The sequence below is a fragment of the Magallana gigas genome, chromosome 8 (genome assembly GCF_963853765.1).
Source record: "Magallana gigas chromosome 8, xbMagGiga1.1, whole genome shotgun sequence".
Lineage (NCBI taxonomy): Eukaryota > Metazoa > Mollusca > Bivalvia > Ostreida > Ostreidae > Magallana > Magallana gigas.
The window spans coordinates 33941590-33958703 of NC_088860.1; the positions used below are offsets into that span (position 1 = coordinate 33941590).

The window sequence follows — 17114 nt, forward strand, 5'->3', positions numbered from 1 at the left end:
TACATAATAGATGTAAATATATAACTAGTAGACTAATTGCTCACGGAACAATCTTTGGATGAGTCTGCCCCCCCCCCCCCCCCCCCCCACTTTCAAAAACGATGCTACGTGCCTGAGACCTTTCCACCTTTCAAATAAGTAAATATCAATTTCCAATTCAATATAAAAAGGAATCAAAAGTCGGCCGAGACGGATATCGAACCTGCGACCATTAGCTTTGTATTCCAGTCACGAACCACTCTTAAAAGGTGCGTGTTTCAAATTCTATAGGCTGTCAATTAAATGAATGTGATGCGATGCAAAACAATACACACCCGTATGGTTTAGATCCGCCGTGTTTACATTCCGGAAAATGTTTTAAAAAAGAATTGAGAAGAATTATGAATACATATGCGCTTAGCGATTGGTTCAGATACTTATCAATTTGTTAATAAAAATCAGTGCTGCTTGTAAACAATGTCGCCGGATAGCGTTGACTAAGAAATCAACAGCCCAGGTCAAACTCTTGTCGCGACTAACTACATAGAAAATCGGGGTCTGGGAAGGAAGAGTTACCTTTCGTGGATCTTCAACGACTGCTGATAAAAATGTAAACACAAATTTTCAGTGAAATATGAGCATGAATTTATTAGATAGAAATATCGAAGCGTTGAAATTTCGTTTCTCTGAATGATAGCGTGATGCCGCTGGAGATGGAATACTTTCTTCAATATGGTTCCTTTCGTTTTAAATTTGGCAAACACTTAGATTCAAGTGTAAGGAACAATCCCATGAATGCTCGCCTAGTTCTACAGAGTTTTACTGGAGCTACAATTTTTATTCGGAGGCGTAGTCTAAAACGTGGTCTGGAGTAAAATTGCAGACAAGGTTTCAAACTTTTGAAAAATTCTGACAAACGGTTATAACACTTTGTTAGGTATTTTTTAAAAATAGAAATATACAATTTCCAGTCCAAATATCGAGGGTCATTTTCATATTAGAAATCAATTCTTGTACAAAAGAAGGGATAACTTTGGGGGGGGGGGGGTGCTAATTGTACATATAACTGAATTTGATATATATGTTGCATATACTTATAATACACCAGTTCTTAGAGGTCAAAGGTCAAGGTCAAACCTAAAAATAAGGAGAAAGGGGGTCGAAAAAGCTAATTGAACATATAAATGAATCTGATATATATCTTGCAGATACTTATAACATATCAGTTCTAAGAGGTCAAGATCAAACGACCAAGGTCAAGGTCTAAGGGCACACATAAAAAGGGGGAGGGTGTATTTCGAATGTGTTTGTGAAATCAATGAAATTCAAAGGATAATTACTGCTAAAGGCGAGAGTCCGAGAAGCTCAGTCGTTAAATCATGGAAAAGTACCCAAGCCACCCGGGATCAAGCCCCGAGTGCCCAATTTTATTTCCCTATTTTTGTGTAAATTAACAATTTCACCCTAAAAATCGTCTTACTAAAAAAAAACGGACGGAAGACCCACTCGTTGCTCGCAACGAGATCGAATCTAGTTGTTTTTTTTATATTTATTCACGTTTCTATTTAAATAGGAAATAAAAAAAATTACAGATTTTCAATTTTTTTTTTAAATTTATTAACAAAATCCATAAAATTAGTGTGGGTTTTTTTCTTTGAAAATCTTTGTCTTTGTCAAAATTTGAGATTTTGATGAGGAAGTCAAATTCCTGTTAATATCGGATTTTGAGTTAAAGTCTATTTTAAATGCTTTTTTATTTTAATTTTTTTCAGAATCTCATATAAACTGTACGACTTATCATTTAGTACACACGACCGTCTATCCCGTGCCTATATTTCATCGGTGTTGTGCCCCTTATTAACGATCCACCTTAATTAAATGGCTGAAATACAAACAGACAATCGTTAGACCCAGGAATCTCTGTGCAAATATCTAGCATTTGGCGATAAATGGAGCATTTGCTCACTTTGCTCTAGTGAGAAGTGATTGACAAATGTAAAAGAAAAGTATACCTAAGCTGTGAAAAAAAAGAAAAGAATTTTTTGTTATTGATCAATCAACAGATTCATCTTTGTATATGTTTTATAACATGCTACATGTATTAAACAGTATGCTTTCATTCAAGACTATATTAGATCAGATTTATTGAAAAAACAAATATCCGACAATTATTACAAATGCGAGATTAATTATGTTTTGTTTGATAACGCTAAACGCTAAAATGTCGGTGAAATCTTTGTTAACAGTGTGGTAGATATATGTTGTATTGCATCTTAGTAATGATTGTGCATTTATATACAAATAATGGCACAGATATTAACCTCTAAAAGCAGCAGTGTTTGAATAAATCAATTGAAGGAAACTCTTGCACGAAACAGCTTGAAAATAACACATCAAAACTAGAAAAAATATAATGCTTATCATTGTAGAGGAATTCAATTGATATGATTCTTTTATGTCATACTATATCCCACAGGCACTTGTTTCTGAGAAAAAAAATTACCCTATAGTATAATAATAACACAATGTATCTAACTCCGAATGAGGTAAACCACCCCATCCCGTGTGTTGCAGTCGTTTTCGCTTTTATACGAAATGCAATGCAACAGTGTTTAGTACCATTTTCTTCTACAATAAATTATCTAAACAACCATATATTTCATGCTTACTTTTGTTGTATTCTAATGTGCATAATCTGCGTCAAAACATGATAGACTCCAATTGAACCGTAGCGTTAACTATATTGAAAAAAAATGTTTTTGTATTTTTCTTTATATGTGTAAACTGTCTATTATATAGTTATTCATTTAATTCATAGTTAAATGTTGTATTTAATTCATACCATGAACAAAATCCTTCTTTATGCTCTATTGCAAAATTCATGGCGTTTTCAAATTCTACCACCTGAAATGTTTTCAAAATCCACTATCCGGTGATTATCTGCTTCTTTCTTTCAACGCAATGAAAATTTCCGAGGTATACCGAAAACCTTGAAATTCACCAGTACCTAAAAATAGCAGCTAGCAGTGGCTGACAGCAGCTAGCAGTGGTTGATCATCAATTCATATTTAATTAACGAAACGTTTATTTTGCAATATTTTACTTTATTTAAACATCATTATTTTTTTGCAAATTTTAGACACTGAAAATGTTTTTTAAATCACGTTATTTCATTTTTTTTTATTCTCTGCGATACTATCAGGTCAGTGCCTACATTTCAATTGGCGTCTATCATGTTTTGACGCAGATTATGCATATTAGAATACAACAAAAGTAAGCATGTTGTATATGGTTGTTTAGATAATTTATTGTAGAAGAAAATGGTACTAAACACTGTTGCATTGCATTCCGTATTAAAGCGACAACGACTGCAACACACGATAGGGGGTGGTTTACCTCATTCGGAGTTAGATACCTTGTGTTATTATTAATTTATACTATAGGGTAAATTTTTTTCTCAGAAACAAGTGCCTGTGCTATATTCAGACTAATCGAACAAGGGAGCTTAATCAAATTTCTCTCATCAAACTAATAGCAAAGGTCAAGACACAAAGCAACGAGTAGCAAGGCTTCTAGAAATCCCCAGTGTCGATCTTACGGTCAGATATCAATATCCAAGTGCGCAATAAGAAAATTTAAACGGCACTAAACAGTCACTCAGAGAGCCAACGTGCAAAGAGAGACAACAATATATAACTAATAGACTGCTTACGGCAAAAACACACGAGAGAAGAATATTAAGGTATCCCACTCCTCAATGTTGTTGTATCAATATTTTCTTGAGAAGTATATCATTGAAATCTGTAGACAAAACATACTTACAAAATACAAAGATAATGGGGGGTCAGTATCCATCCCTCTGAGTTATGGCCTATTTAATTTGACCTTTTCGCACCTAAAATGCAATTTCATCCTGATTAGGATTTGTTGTCAGTATTTTTGATTAAGCAAACTTATTTCTTCAAATATTGTTTTTAATTATGCACAATGGTCACACTGAATAGAGGGATTACGCAAATTTAAAAATTGTAAGAAGCTGCATAAACTTTTTTGTGACCTTTTTGCACTTAAAATAGACAATTTCTATAATAGTTTCAATTTGATTTGAAATAAAAACTTTTTGAATATCAAGAATTTTATAAGATTAATCCTGTTTGCCTAGATATGTATTCAGTATCATTTTGACATAATATAACATGGGGGTCAGTGATGTCAAATTTTAGATATAGGGCTTCAAAGGTAAAATTCTCGCAAAATTTGGCTTAAAAAAATTCAGACATGTTCTATATATTTGCATGATTTTATGCTAAACGGCTATCACAATCTCAAGATTTGATTTTGTACATGTCACACAGAACCTATAAAATATGTTACAAACCAATCAAACGTTAGAAATGTGAATAATGAATAAAGTATAATAAAAAGAAAAGTATAATGAAAATTCATAAAATTGCTTGTTTCTGTCATTTTTGTCTAAAAAACCTTCCGCACGAAAAAATAGTTCCCCAAAAAAGCTTGTTTGTTTCTTGAATTCAAATGGATTTTCTTTATGAATGTTGTGTAATTATGAAATAATAATCTATCTGTGATGATTAAATAAATAAAATCATATTCATTTCAAATATAATGATCATCTGCGCAATGAAATCAAAACATGAGGAGTGATATACCTTAAGCCAAAGTCATGTTCAATATAATGGCTTACACTGTTTATTAGTTGCTCCCTCAGAAATAACATATGTTTTTTATAAAATATCACGATGTACACGGAAAACTACTATAGTTTATTTTGGTGCATCAAATATAACTGTCTATGAACGGAACAGAAAACCTAATGTTTGATATTTGGTCTCTGTACTTTTAAGTCATTCAAATTTTAACTCGTCATGATCTGATCAAAACCTCAGTTCAAGATTCCCATCCATTCTCTTCAATTCTACCAATTAAATCTAGGATTGATTAAAAAAAAATTCCCATTTGATTTCTAACTCTCAAACATTTTATTTCAACCATACTGTGCAAAAATACCGGTAGTTTTTATTGTTACGACGCCGACGTCTATTAAGAGCAAAAAATACCAAAAGAAGTACATTTAATTTTACGTGACCTACATGTATATTATAAACTTATCTCTCAGGTAACATTCTGAAAAGATCATATTTCTTTGTGAACAAATTAAAAAGAATTGTCAGACCTTAATGATTTACCTAATACCAATAACAACTGTCTCAACGATCTTAGAGACCTCGCATATATGTCAGAATTTCCTAGTTCTCAAGCGATTATCCAGCTTTATAGTTACTTAGACCTCAATATTGATAATTGGGTCCATTCCATTAATTGTAATTGGATACCTCTCTGTGAATTCAGTGGCATATTATTTTTTTATTATCTTCAACACAACTAAAATACATATCCACTCTGAAGTGTAATCACCAGTTTGTTTTTGTTATAAACCGTTATTAACAAGTTTATAAAATAATATGTATTGATCTCCTTAAGAAAAACACCAATGTAGAAAGAAATTGGAAAATATTTAAATCTTAGAGCTAGACTGTATGGAATTTTTTCTTCCTAAATAATAATTTCATTGTTTGAGCCTCCTTTAACTATTAAGCTAACACAAGAAAATTTGGTTTGGAAATTTGGAAAATTAAAAATATGTGCGAGACTGTTTAGTAACCTTTATACTGGATGTGGATCATCTCTATTTACTGTCCCGTATCTGTTTTGCCATTTATTTTTAAAGCTGTGAAGTACTGAGAGTCCTTAACTTGTTTTAAATCACATAAAAAAAATTTTTAAAAATCAGTTTTGTCTTCACTCTATATAAACATCTGCAGCATTTTGATTTCCTTTTACTTCGTTCATTGAAATTTATTTGAGTACACTTGAGAAATGTTAAGTTTTACATGTAGGGTCAAACCATAGCAATTTGTTGTTTTCTGCATACATACATCTGCCGCTCTTAGGGTTTTTTGTTTTGTTTAATTAAACTCATTTGAAAAATGTGAAGTGTTATACAAACTTAAGAGCTAAACACTTTCAAAAAGTCACACACCTTCAATCCGGTCAACGTATGGATAGCCACACACCTTTAATCAGTTCAATGTATGGAAAGCCACACACCTTTGATCAGTTCAATTTATGGATAGCCACACACCTTTAATCAGTTCAATTTATGGATAGCCACACACCTTGAATCCGTTCAACGTATGGATAGCCACACACCTTTAATCAATTCAATGTATGGATAGCAACAGAAATTTATGTTGTGTAGTCTTCTTAAACAGAAACCAGAATTTATGGTTGACTGAAAAGGAGCGACGACTGATTTTTTAAAGATTGGGATACAGAGACATCAATGTCGGCAGTCCACAAATGATCTTGCTAGGCAAAAGCGCTGACATGTTTTTCGTTTTCATTAATAATTATAGCTTAATTCAATTCTATATTTTTATTTCCTCTTTTGCACTTTTCTGAAGAAAATCTAAACAATCGCAATAATGCTTCCTCTCAATCCAAATTGAAGTGTTTTATTTTTTAACTTTTGCATTCCTACCTATGATGTGATGGATTGAGAGATGTAAAATTTAATATTGTTGAAACGAGAAACATTCAGCTAATTAGTCGTGCATTTCCGCATGTTTATAATTAATAATAATGATTGAGCGAAAACTGACGAGCATATCGTATAATTTGGTGCCAAAACACAATTAAATACGCCTTCAATCTTCCTGTTATTACTTGTATGATGTTTTTGTTATTGATATGATGTAGAAACATAAAATTACGAAATTAAAGTAAATGTGGGTTGGTTAGTTCCTTTGATCAACACCGATTTAATGTCATGTTGATTTGAAGGTATAGAAATTATTGAATGTTATGTTAGATGAGATTTTGTTGTCATTAAATGCTGGTTCTATAATTATTCACACTGATTGTTAACATGCCCCGATCTTTAAAGGGGCATGGTCACGATTTTGGTAAAAAAAAATATTTTTCCGATTTAAATGTTTACAATGATTCAATAAGACAGTTTTAATAGGCAACTAAAATTTGAGTATCATTTGTTGAGTTATAAGCGAGTTTCAGAATTTATGATTCTTTGCTATGTAAACAAAGCTTTTGTTTACCTTTTGAATTTGAAGTGAAAATCCAAAATGAATGTAGTAAACGTTAGGAACTCTTTGTGTATGCTTAAAATGACTAAGAAGATAGAAAAACCAGCTTTAAAAAGATTTTTAATGGTATATTGAACCCAAGTAAACAAAAACAGGACACGAACCATGTTTACATGACAAAGAATTGTGAGCTCTGTATATTGCTTCTAACTTAACTACTGACTCAAATTTCATTTGATCATTAAAAATGCATCCCTAACGCATTGTAAATAATATAAACAGAAACATAGAATATTTTTTGATTGTTAATAATGAAATGAATAAATTCCAAATTTTTTTTTTTAGAAAATGTTCTTCTTTACTCCCATTCATGTCGGGATAAAATTGAATGCATGGTTATGACGTCCACAAACTCCTCTACCTACATGTCTATTGTAAAATTCATGGCTCCCGGGTCAGGGGCTCAGATATTAGGGCGGGCCAATATGGCCACATAAATTCCACGCACGCACAAACACAGAAATGAAGGTATAAACAGTGAAATAAGCGCATTATACCCTTGTACATTGTACTTGGGGGTATGGGTTGGTTGGGATAGGGTGGGATCGGTCTTGTCATTGAGCATCTGTGAGTTAACGGCAAATACAAGGGTAAATTCGTTATCATGCATACTTAAGTATGGATGGATTTTGTTTATCAATTCTTGAAAAAAGCTACTTAAGATTATTCCAGAATGGTAGAATGTACATGTATACTATAAAGATGGAGATATCCTCACTATAAATAAGAGCATTTATGAACATTAAGTGTGATGGGCCAACGATAAAGACAAATTTTGAATCTAAGGGAACGTCATAAAAACACACTACAGAACCCTCCCCCCCCCCCAAAAAAAAAACCCTAAAAAAGATTAAACGATAGACGAAAACATAATTCATACAGTTGCATGTACATAAAGGGGGATGTGCGACCATCTTGAACTGACTTGTTTCTGCCCAAAACTGACCAAAATATTGCCAAAACATATAAAAGCAATGACTATAAGATTCTACATGTTGTTTTGTATGCAAACCATGCATACAAGAACAGACAGGACAATGCCTTTTTAAAAACTCAACACAGCTGTCGAGCTGCGAAGATACAGATTTATTTTAAATTTAAAAATCTGAAATTATGTGAAGGGGATTCATTGTTGTCCTTTCTACAACCATTTGTTGAGAGAAAGGTCTAAGCTTGCTTATTTAAGCTGGGTAAAAAGATGGCTCAGTGATCATGTGTTTAGTCGCTGATTCACACTGACAAGCCCAAAGATCACCCCCTGCAGGATGATTCAGCTTGGTATTTGAACCACCCAGACAAAATGCACTCCCGGTTGGTGACGTACATCATGGCACGCGGATTTAAAAAGGAGACCCGTCTTTGCTCCTTTTCAACTAAAAACCCTGTATAAAAATACGAAAGCTATTACAACATGCCGCCTAAGGGGAAAGGAAAGCAAAGCAGCAGTGAAGGGGATGCTTCGCTAGGAAAAACCCTGAAAAAAAAACAGCCCGTCCGATGTCGAGGTAACAAATTTGGATTTGAAAAAATTAATGGCGTCTTGGTTCGAGAAATTTGAGGGTACTATCAACCAGAAAATGTCAACGGTAGAAACATCTATTGGAAATTCTCTGAGCGACATATAGAGCGTATTTATTGAGATATAAAAAACGTTGCTTAATTACGATGACAGCATCACAGAACTTGAGTCGAACAAAGGGCAAGGGAAACTAAACTGTAAAACAAAAAAAATTAATGAGTTAAAACACAAACTAGAAGTGGTAGAAAATCAGCTTGCTTATTATGAGTAAAGGTCAAGAAAGTACAATTAATTATTTGTTGTTCTATGGTATTGATAGAAAAGACCATGAAAACCCCAATGCAGTGATTAAAGAGTTTCTTTGTGATATACTGAAAATTTCTCCAGTACATTGGACTGTATCCCTATTCAGAATGCCCACAGGATACCGCGTAACACAGGTAATGTACCGGTTAAGCCCTTTGCACCAAAAGCTATAATTGTGCGCTTCTTACTTAGAAAGCGGATCCTTTGGAAAACACGTAGAGGAAGGGGGAAAGGACACTGCCTGGCAAAAATACTGTTCAACGACGGAATCCAAATAAGACTATTGGGATGGTTGTGGCTTTATTGTATTAATAACAGTAACACTTAAACGGGTTTAGAATAATCATATCACCCAAATATTTACTTTAGGTATATATACACTTTTCATTAATAATATTGAATACAAACTGTCTAAGGTTAAGGTATACAGAACGTGTGAAAACTATATTGATAATTTGTCTTTAATAATACATGCAATTTGTTATTCTGAAAGTATATCTAAAAAAATTAAGGTTCTTTATTGACCACCTACATGTAGCATCCTTAATTAAGTTACTGAGAGCGAAACAGAGAAAAAAGAGAAGTTTAATAATAAATTGCATAATAACACAGATCGCAATGATCCTTGTCATCTCAAATCTTTAATAAGTTAGTTCTCACGAACCTAGCGCTAGGACACGTGCATGTATAAGAGCCGTCGCAGAAGCAGTTACAGATTAACCGGAAGCAACCATCATCGACATGAAAGAAACGGGTCAGTAGTAAGTTTTGCCATTGACGACCCAGGATCTAGATCAGCAGCGCCTGCTCTTTGGTTCCTGACTCTTATGCATATCTTTACCGCTTTAGAGGCTGGGCAAATCCAAGTTCCATCGCAATTACAACTGCAGATATAACAATAGCACTCTAGCAAAGCACTGCAGGCCACGAAAATTGAAGAGTATCAGAGGTTTTAGCATTTGTGAACAGTGTTACATGCATTGTGTTTTTGGCAAATAATGGCATATAATAAGACTTAATTTTATAAACATTCCTGCTAAAAATACTTAAAACGTATTACATTTGGCGTGTAGAATATTTGTCGAAAAGTGGTTGTTAAACAATTTAGCATGGGTTTGAATTAGCTTATTTCTGGACACCCCTCTTCTTATAAATATAAATTTATGCATGGCGTTTAGCGATGTAATTGTTATACCAGGAACAATTTCTATAGAAAGCCAAAGGGTTCAATATTAATAGGTAAACTAAGTCACCAATTGGTTACGTCCGTCGTCATTTGTCGTGCGTTGTGTATCTTGTGTTAACAATGAAACATTGTTAACTACCTTTTAAAAACAACATGACCAATTCTTTTCAAATTTAATATGATCCATCTTTGACGTAAAGGAAACATAAATTGCAAATTTATTGACTCTAGGGCGGGGCCGAAATGGACATAAAGTGTTAATGCATATAACGTTTCTAACTTTTCTTATTTACTTCTGCTGATACTGAGAAAAAACTGATTGCATATAAAGTCCTCTGCCAAAATTACAAATTTTATGTCTCCCGAAGTAGGGGTTCAGACTCTAGGGTGGGAACAAAATCGTCATATAGTGTTAGATGCATTTAATGTTTTTAAATCTTCTCTTTGATTCATTTGATACTGAATAGTAACAACAAACAAAACATCGCAATTCATGCTATTTGAAGCATGTTGTAATTTCTGACAATTGATATCACATGTCTATCATTTCTTTAAGGTATTCAATGTATAAGGAAGGGATATTCAATGACATTTTAAACTAGTTAAATATTTATTGCTGGTAACATTGAAAGGGACATGAAACTAATTCACATGACTGATAACATATAAGAAGCCGGTCATTTTGCACCTAAAACAATTTTAAAGAGTTATCTCCCCTTGATGAAAAAAAAGAAAATTTCAATTTTGTCAAAATATCTGCGGTAAATGATTAATTTCATTTCATATTTTAGTAAAGTTTATGCATGTATTAACCAACGAAATGCTTTACGAAGTTACTTTTTACAATATCTTAAAAAAACATACGTTGACCATGGACTTCAATGCAAAATTCATGTGAAATTAGTTGGACCATAATCAAAATTTTGAAAATTGTGGAGTATTTTTTTTGATAACACCTTCAAAATGATATCATATCGGACCATTCCTTTATAAGGTAAAAAATGTGGTCGTTATACATCGAATACCTTAAAAGAAACACTCTGTTTCTGTACTATTTACCGACAAATTTACAATTAAGTCTAATACGTGCTCATGGCATAAATTCCCAATTCAGATAAAAAGTGTTTTAGCCTGGTTCTCATGCTAAAGTTTAAAACAGCTTGGTCCGATTTTATATAAAAATTGCATAAGCTTTTAAACGACGGTTATGCTAAGAATGTGCATCATGATAGACATTGCAGTAATTTTCACGTTCAATTAAGCCGACTTTCAATGGAATATTATTATGGACAAAATTTGTTAACAAAACAAGCGACAAAAAAGGAATTACGTTATTTCGCCTCATGTTAAAATTCGCCCCTAACGAAGAGACCGGCATGGTTGTTTTACAACTTCGATATCGCTATAAATAAAGGTCATAATATTAAGGTAATTTAAAAAACGTGTACATTTTGTTCGCTAAGATTTCTTAAGGTGTTTTTTGCTCGGGGACGAAACAAAATGGTTCCCTTTTCTAAACATTCCCGTGGTGCATTTTGATTTTTTTTTTTTTTTGTTTTTTTTTTTGCCCAAAGAGAAATTATTTTATTTAGTTTAAATATTTCTATCTATGAAAGGAGACCGATGCTGCTGGTGTAAATAGGAGAAAGTTCATAACTTTCTTAGATGATTCGTTTCTTTGGAAAAGTATTTGATATCGTAAAAACCAAAAACTCGGACCAAGCAGCTTTAATCTTCCACATCGCTTTCGGTTTTACCTTGCTTATATATTTCTGCGTAGACCTGAGGATCCACGTAATCAATGTCTATAGAATCCGTAAACAGTGGCGTTAAAGTACGACATTTTATTTGCTCTGAGAGATCACGTGACGGTATCCTACCCGACTGTTTGTGTGATATGCCCGAGTGATATACGCACCTTAGAGACAGAGAACCGTGTAAGGAAATGTAAATGTATTTCATATAGGACCAGGAACAGGTAACTTTGAGAATATTTATTAATATTTAACTTTTAAATATTATCTTTTATAATCTGTCTGTGCCCCAGCAGGTGGCATTCTAAACAAGTACTCAGAAGAAATGTAAAACAAAGGAGATTTTTTTTTAAATTCATATCCCTTAGAAAAGAAACTTGAAACATTGTACAACATTTTTTAGAGTCCTTGCAAACTCTTCTTAAGGAGACAAAAAAATGAGTATGCATACCAAAGTATGTTTTGTGGTAGTGGGAACTTTCATTGCCTCAATGCTTGCTCAAAACGAAAGTGTAAGCACATCATTTTCTTTTATCTATAGCATACTCCACTAATAACGTTTTATTAATAATAAACAATTAAGAAATGGATAGAATATAGGAATATGAAGCGGAAGATTTACTTATTCTTATTAGAAATATACCTGAAGTAGTATTGATTCAAAGAAGAACAAAACAATGGTCATCATTTATTTTACCTTTCTATTTTTAACAATTTGTTTTTCAGTAATATAATATGACTTACGCCCTGAATGTTATCATCGATATCATATGAAATTTCTATTGAAATTCAAACATAAATGAGTAATGAAAAAAGGCTTTTTTCTTCTGAAATTCCCAGTTCAGAGATATAGATTTAAAGTTTTTGAATACAGTTAGCACATCGTACACATACATCAGTCTAAATATGTACGGTTTTCTGTATGGAGAACAAAGCTAATTCTTTTGTAACTATCCTAAATATTCATCGTTGGCCAACGATAGAGTTAAAAGGCTTTGGAATTTAACTCATTGCTGTAAGGTCTATCGTTCAAAACCGTCGTCAAAAGCATTTAAATGGTACTTGAATCGTCTGCTGTCCTGATATATATTCAATCGCAGATTTAAACATATTGGGCATGTACAGTAATATTGATAATGTAAACAGCTACATTTTGTTCAAATCATGATCCCTTGGGTATGGGTAGGACATAAAAAAGGGAGGAGGTAGTCCAATTTTTATGTAGGAACACATAAAGATAATAGAGAAAAAAAAATCAAAATCTTCTGAAAAAGCATCCAGCCAAAACATCTGAAACTTGTCTGACAGCACAGGTTGTACAGATTAAAGTTTGATCAAACCATGATTACCTAGAAAAAAATGGGGCCACAGAGGGGTTTTAAAAACAGGAATAGATCAAACTCTTTCACAAATACTCAATCAATAGAGGGGGTTTTGAATACGTGGATAACAATCGGTAGATTATTTTTCAACATTTTGTTGAAGATTCACCATGCATGTTTACTATACCTAATTGTCAAGATATTTTGATTCTGTAATGCTGATTTGATCAGAGTTATAGTTATTGTTGCTTAGGTAGGCAACGTTTATGTCAAACATGTTGCTTTCCTCTAAAATATGCAGAGTCTGACATAAATATAAATCTAGTCATTTCGTGCAAATCTTCTTTAATTTTATAATATGCCATGATATGCGATTTTAATGATATGCTATGGGATTTGTAGGATATGCTATGAGAATTTGAAATGAAGAGCTTAATGATATGGTACATGTATGCTATGCTATGCTGTGGTATGGTATGGTATGAAATTTGAACAAAAACGCCCCCATATGCATACACAGAAGAGTTCCAAACATTTTGAGAAAAATGACAAGAAGCCAAAATTTACCACTAATCTGCAATCTGAACATTTATTTGTTTTTAAAATAAAAGCATTTTAAACCGATTTAAAATAATGTAATATGGTACGCTATGGTATGATATGACGAATGAGAATCTATGAGATTGTTTGCTATGATATGAGATTTCAATGCTATGGTGTCCGATTCCAATGTTATGTTTTGAGAATTCAATGCTATGTTATGGTGTATGTTGTAAAAGATGCTTGAACTGACAGTAGTTACGCAACGTCATAAATAGACATGTTTTGGTACATGTAGAGGCTGGCATTGTAATTTATATGTTAAATACACTTTTAAAATTTATTTTATGTATTGTTCCAAAAATTAAACTATTGATTAAAATACAAGTTTCCTCTTTAAGTATTTCTTTAAATATTTAGATCCATTTGATTCATTATTAAGATTTTACATAAACATGCGAATGAATTTCATCATTTAAATTCATTTTATTCATTAAACTAAGATTTACATAACAAGCGAATGAATTTTATCTTTTCTGCTATATATCTTTATCATAATGCATCATTTGTGAATATAATTACTCAAATAGTTTTCGAGAAGGTTTTTTGGCATTTCATTAGCACATGTAAGCATCGTACTTTGATGTATTTTTAAATATCAAAGAAAGGATTATGAGCTCCGTTAATACAAAATGAAACTCGGTTTGCTGTCACATTGTAAACTTATTTTGGCATTATAAAAATCTAGTTACAAATCAACATAACAATTAAAATCATATTCTAGCAGATGATAAGTCTAATGCATAAAATACAAGAGCAGTATTGGAATGAAAAACATAAAATACCGATCTACAAACGTTCGGACGAACGAAACAGGATAAAACAATATTTTTGATATTTCTTTTAAGTGTGGGTATCATTTTCAAAACTACACAATACAATATTTTTGACCTAATTTTGAGGTGATACATAGTTTACATCAAATGACACCCATACCGTTCTATGAAAATAATACATACTTTTATTTTCTTTAATTACAGTCCGTCGAAGAAAAGATGATGTAGAATTGCACGAAGAAGGGGATATTTGACCAATACTTGGTGATAAAAAACATTCTAATAATAACACAAACTGTAGTCATGAAAAGGAATAATGTACTTCATCGATTGAAAAAGAAAAGAATAAGATAAAGCAAGGTATGGAAGCAAAACAAAAACAAAAACTAAAAATTAGAAATATCAACTAAATCACCAGAAAAGCAATTCTCACACAATTTAAACAAAATGGAAAGTGTTTAATAATACCTTGATCTCCACAAGTGTCTTATCTTATTTTTAAATAGATTCAATGAACGAGAAAAAATAAACCGAGAAACAAATCGCCCATGGTACTTACATAAACACATTTCACATAAACCACAACCTAATACTGTGGAATCATTAAATTTCGTGGGGGCCAATTTTCGTGAATGGCTTAAATTTTACAGGTTCGTGGGGACGTCATATCGTGTATTCTTATATATCTACAAATCTACAAAAGGATATGACTTTATTACCCTAATTTATCAATTCGTGGAGGATGTTTTTTCGTGGATGAGAGGTACCGAAGAAAACCATGAAAATTGAGCCACCACGAAATCTAATGATTCCACAGTATGTAACATTTCCCATTAAAAATCTCCATAAAAAATCCGTGTTTGAACCGATGAAGTTTTCCGAGAAAAATTGATAATGTGTAAATGATGATATCTAAGATTTTCTGCCTTTGATCGATTTTAATTGTATTTTTTTACAGGTATGTGTATTTTTTTTATTATTTAAAATCATTAAAAAGTGGTGGAAGCAATAACTTAAAAACAAATATATAAGAAAATAGGTTAAAAACCACACATAGATATTTACATTAATTTTTTTTTGGTTCTAAAAGCAAACTACGCAAAAAAGCTTTAATATCAAACATATCAACATATCTGATGTACTTACAATCTCGTTTTGGAGATCGATTATTCCAATGATGAACTTACTGGTCTATATGACTAATCGTATATCACAGAATGAGCCAAGTTAAGTAATATGTTTTCATTAAAAATTTTCGATAATGAAATAAAGTTGTATCCATCTCTAAAAAAAACTCACTTTTTTGTTTTTATAAACGATTGCCATTTGCAGTTTCCCGTATCTTGTTGACCGGATTTAACATTACTACATTTACATATAGTGTAACAAAATTAAATGGGCAAGTGCTCTGGAATCATTCCCCTCGACACAATTTTCTAACACGTTTTAAAGAGGTTCGATCCTCTGATTTTTGGTAGCCATTTTGTGTCACCTCCAGTCTGAAAATTCTGTGTCATATATGAATTCTACTTGTAAATTCCTTTTTTACAATGCTAAATAAACTATATTGAATGAAATAGTGAAGGAAAAATTCCATATTTAGAGAGTGTAGTAGGGGACTATATTTTGTGGCGGAAGGTTTTTAAGAAGAAAATGAACATTTTTCATAACTCAGTTGTTTTAGAGTACCGTCATTTGGGCTTTCTTTTTTTCCGTGCAGACCAAATTTTCAGATAGTTTATGCATTGGGATATCTTAGTGTTGTTTCAAAAAACATATTTCAACAATATTTCAATGTTTCTATCGACATATATTGACATGTTAAAGTGATATTTCATAAAAGTAAAGAAAAAATAAACTCCAATTTTCCCCTAAACTAGCTTATTACACAACATATCTCAAAATTTACATTATAGACCCATACTTTTGGTTTTATTTTCTGAATATTTAAGTTTCTTTTGACAAGTCTGTCAGAATTTGAGAAAAAGTTTAAGACTTTTAAATTATTTAATTGCATGTTGAATCGTTTATGAATAAAAATAGTATTTTTTTTAGTGCCAAAAGGTCAAAATATCCATAAGGTGAAGAAATTGCTAACTTTTTCATTACGATAATTTTAATTTTATTAATTCTAAATAATGTAAATTTCTATTTTATACCATGGTTCATTTCGATAAAAAAAATTATAGAGGGAAAAGCGATCTATGTGCAATTTGCACTTTCAGTGCAGAAAGGTCATATTAAATACACCGTAGCACCGAAAGGAGCATATAGACCCCAAAATTTAGTTTTGAATTTTGGTTTAAATATGTGTGTAGATGTTTAAAAAATACTTTATAATGAACTTAAAGACTTTTGATCGCAGGATCCAACGTCCTTAAGTTGTGAAATATCTAGTGAAAATCTCTACCCCTTAACCATAGATATACTTCCTGCATATGGCAAGATACATTAACCAGAACCCAGGTCATCCTAACCCCTTGGAACT

General features: G+C 32.1%; 1 protein-coding gene across 2 annotated transcripts in view; it reads left to right on the forward strand.

Moving 5' to 3' along the window:
* Positions 1-11964: 11964 nt before the first annotated feature.
* The window catches only part of LOC105339713 (serine/threonine-protein phosphatase 6 regulatory ankyrin repeat subunit B), a 77781-nt gene continuing 72631 nt past the window's right edge, over positions 11965-17114 (forward strand). The window contains exons 1-2 of one of the 2 annotated variants that reach the window (XM_066068563.1): positions 11965-12152; positions 14831-14986. The gene's annotated coding sequence lies outside the window, so the exon portion shown is untranslated. The remainder of the gene's footprint in view (positions 12153-14830; positions 14987-17114) is intronic. The other variant, XM_066068564.1, reaches the window with a different exon arrangement.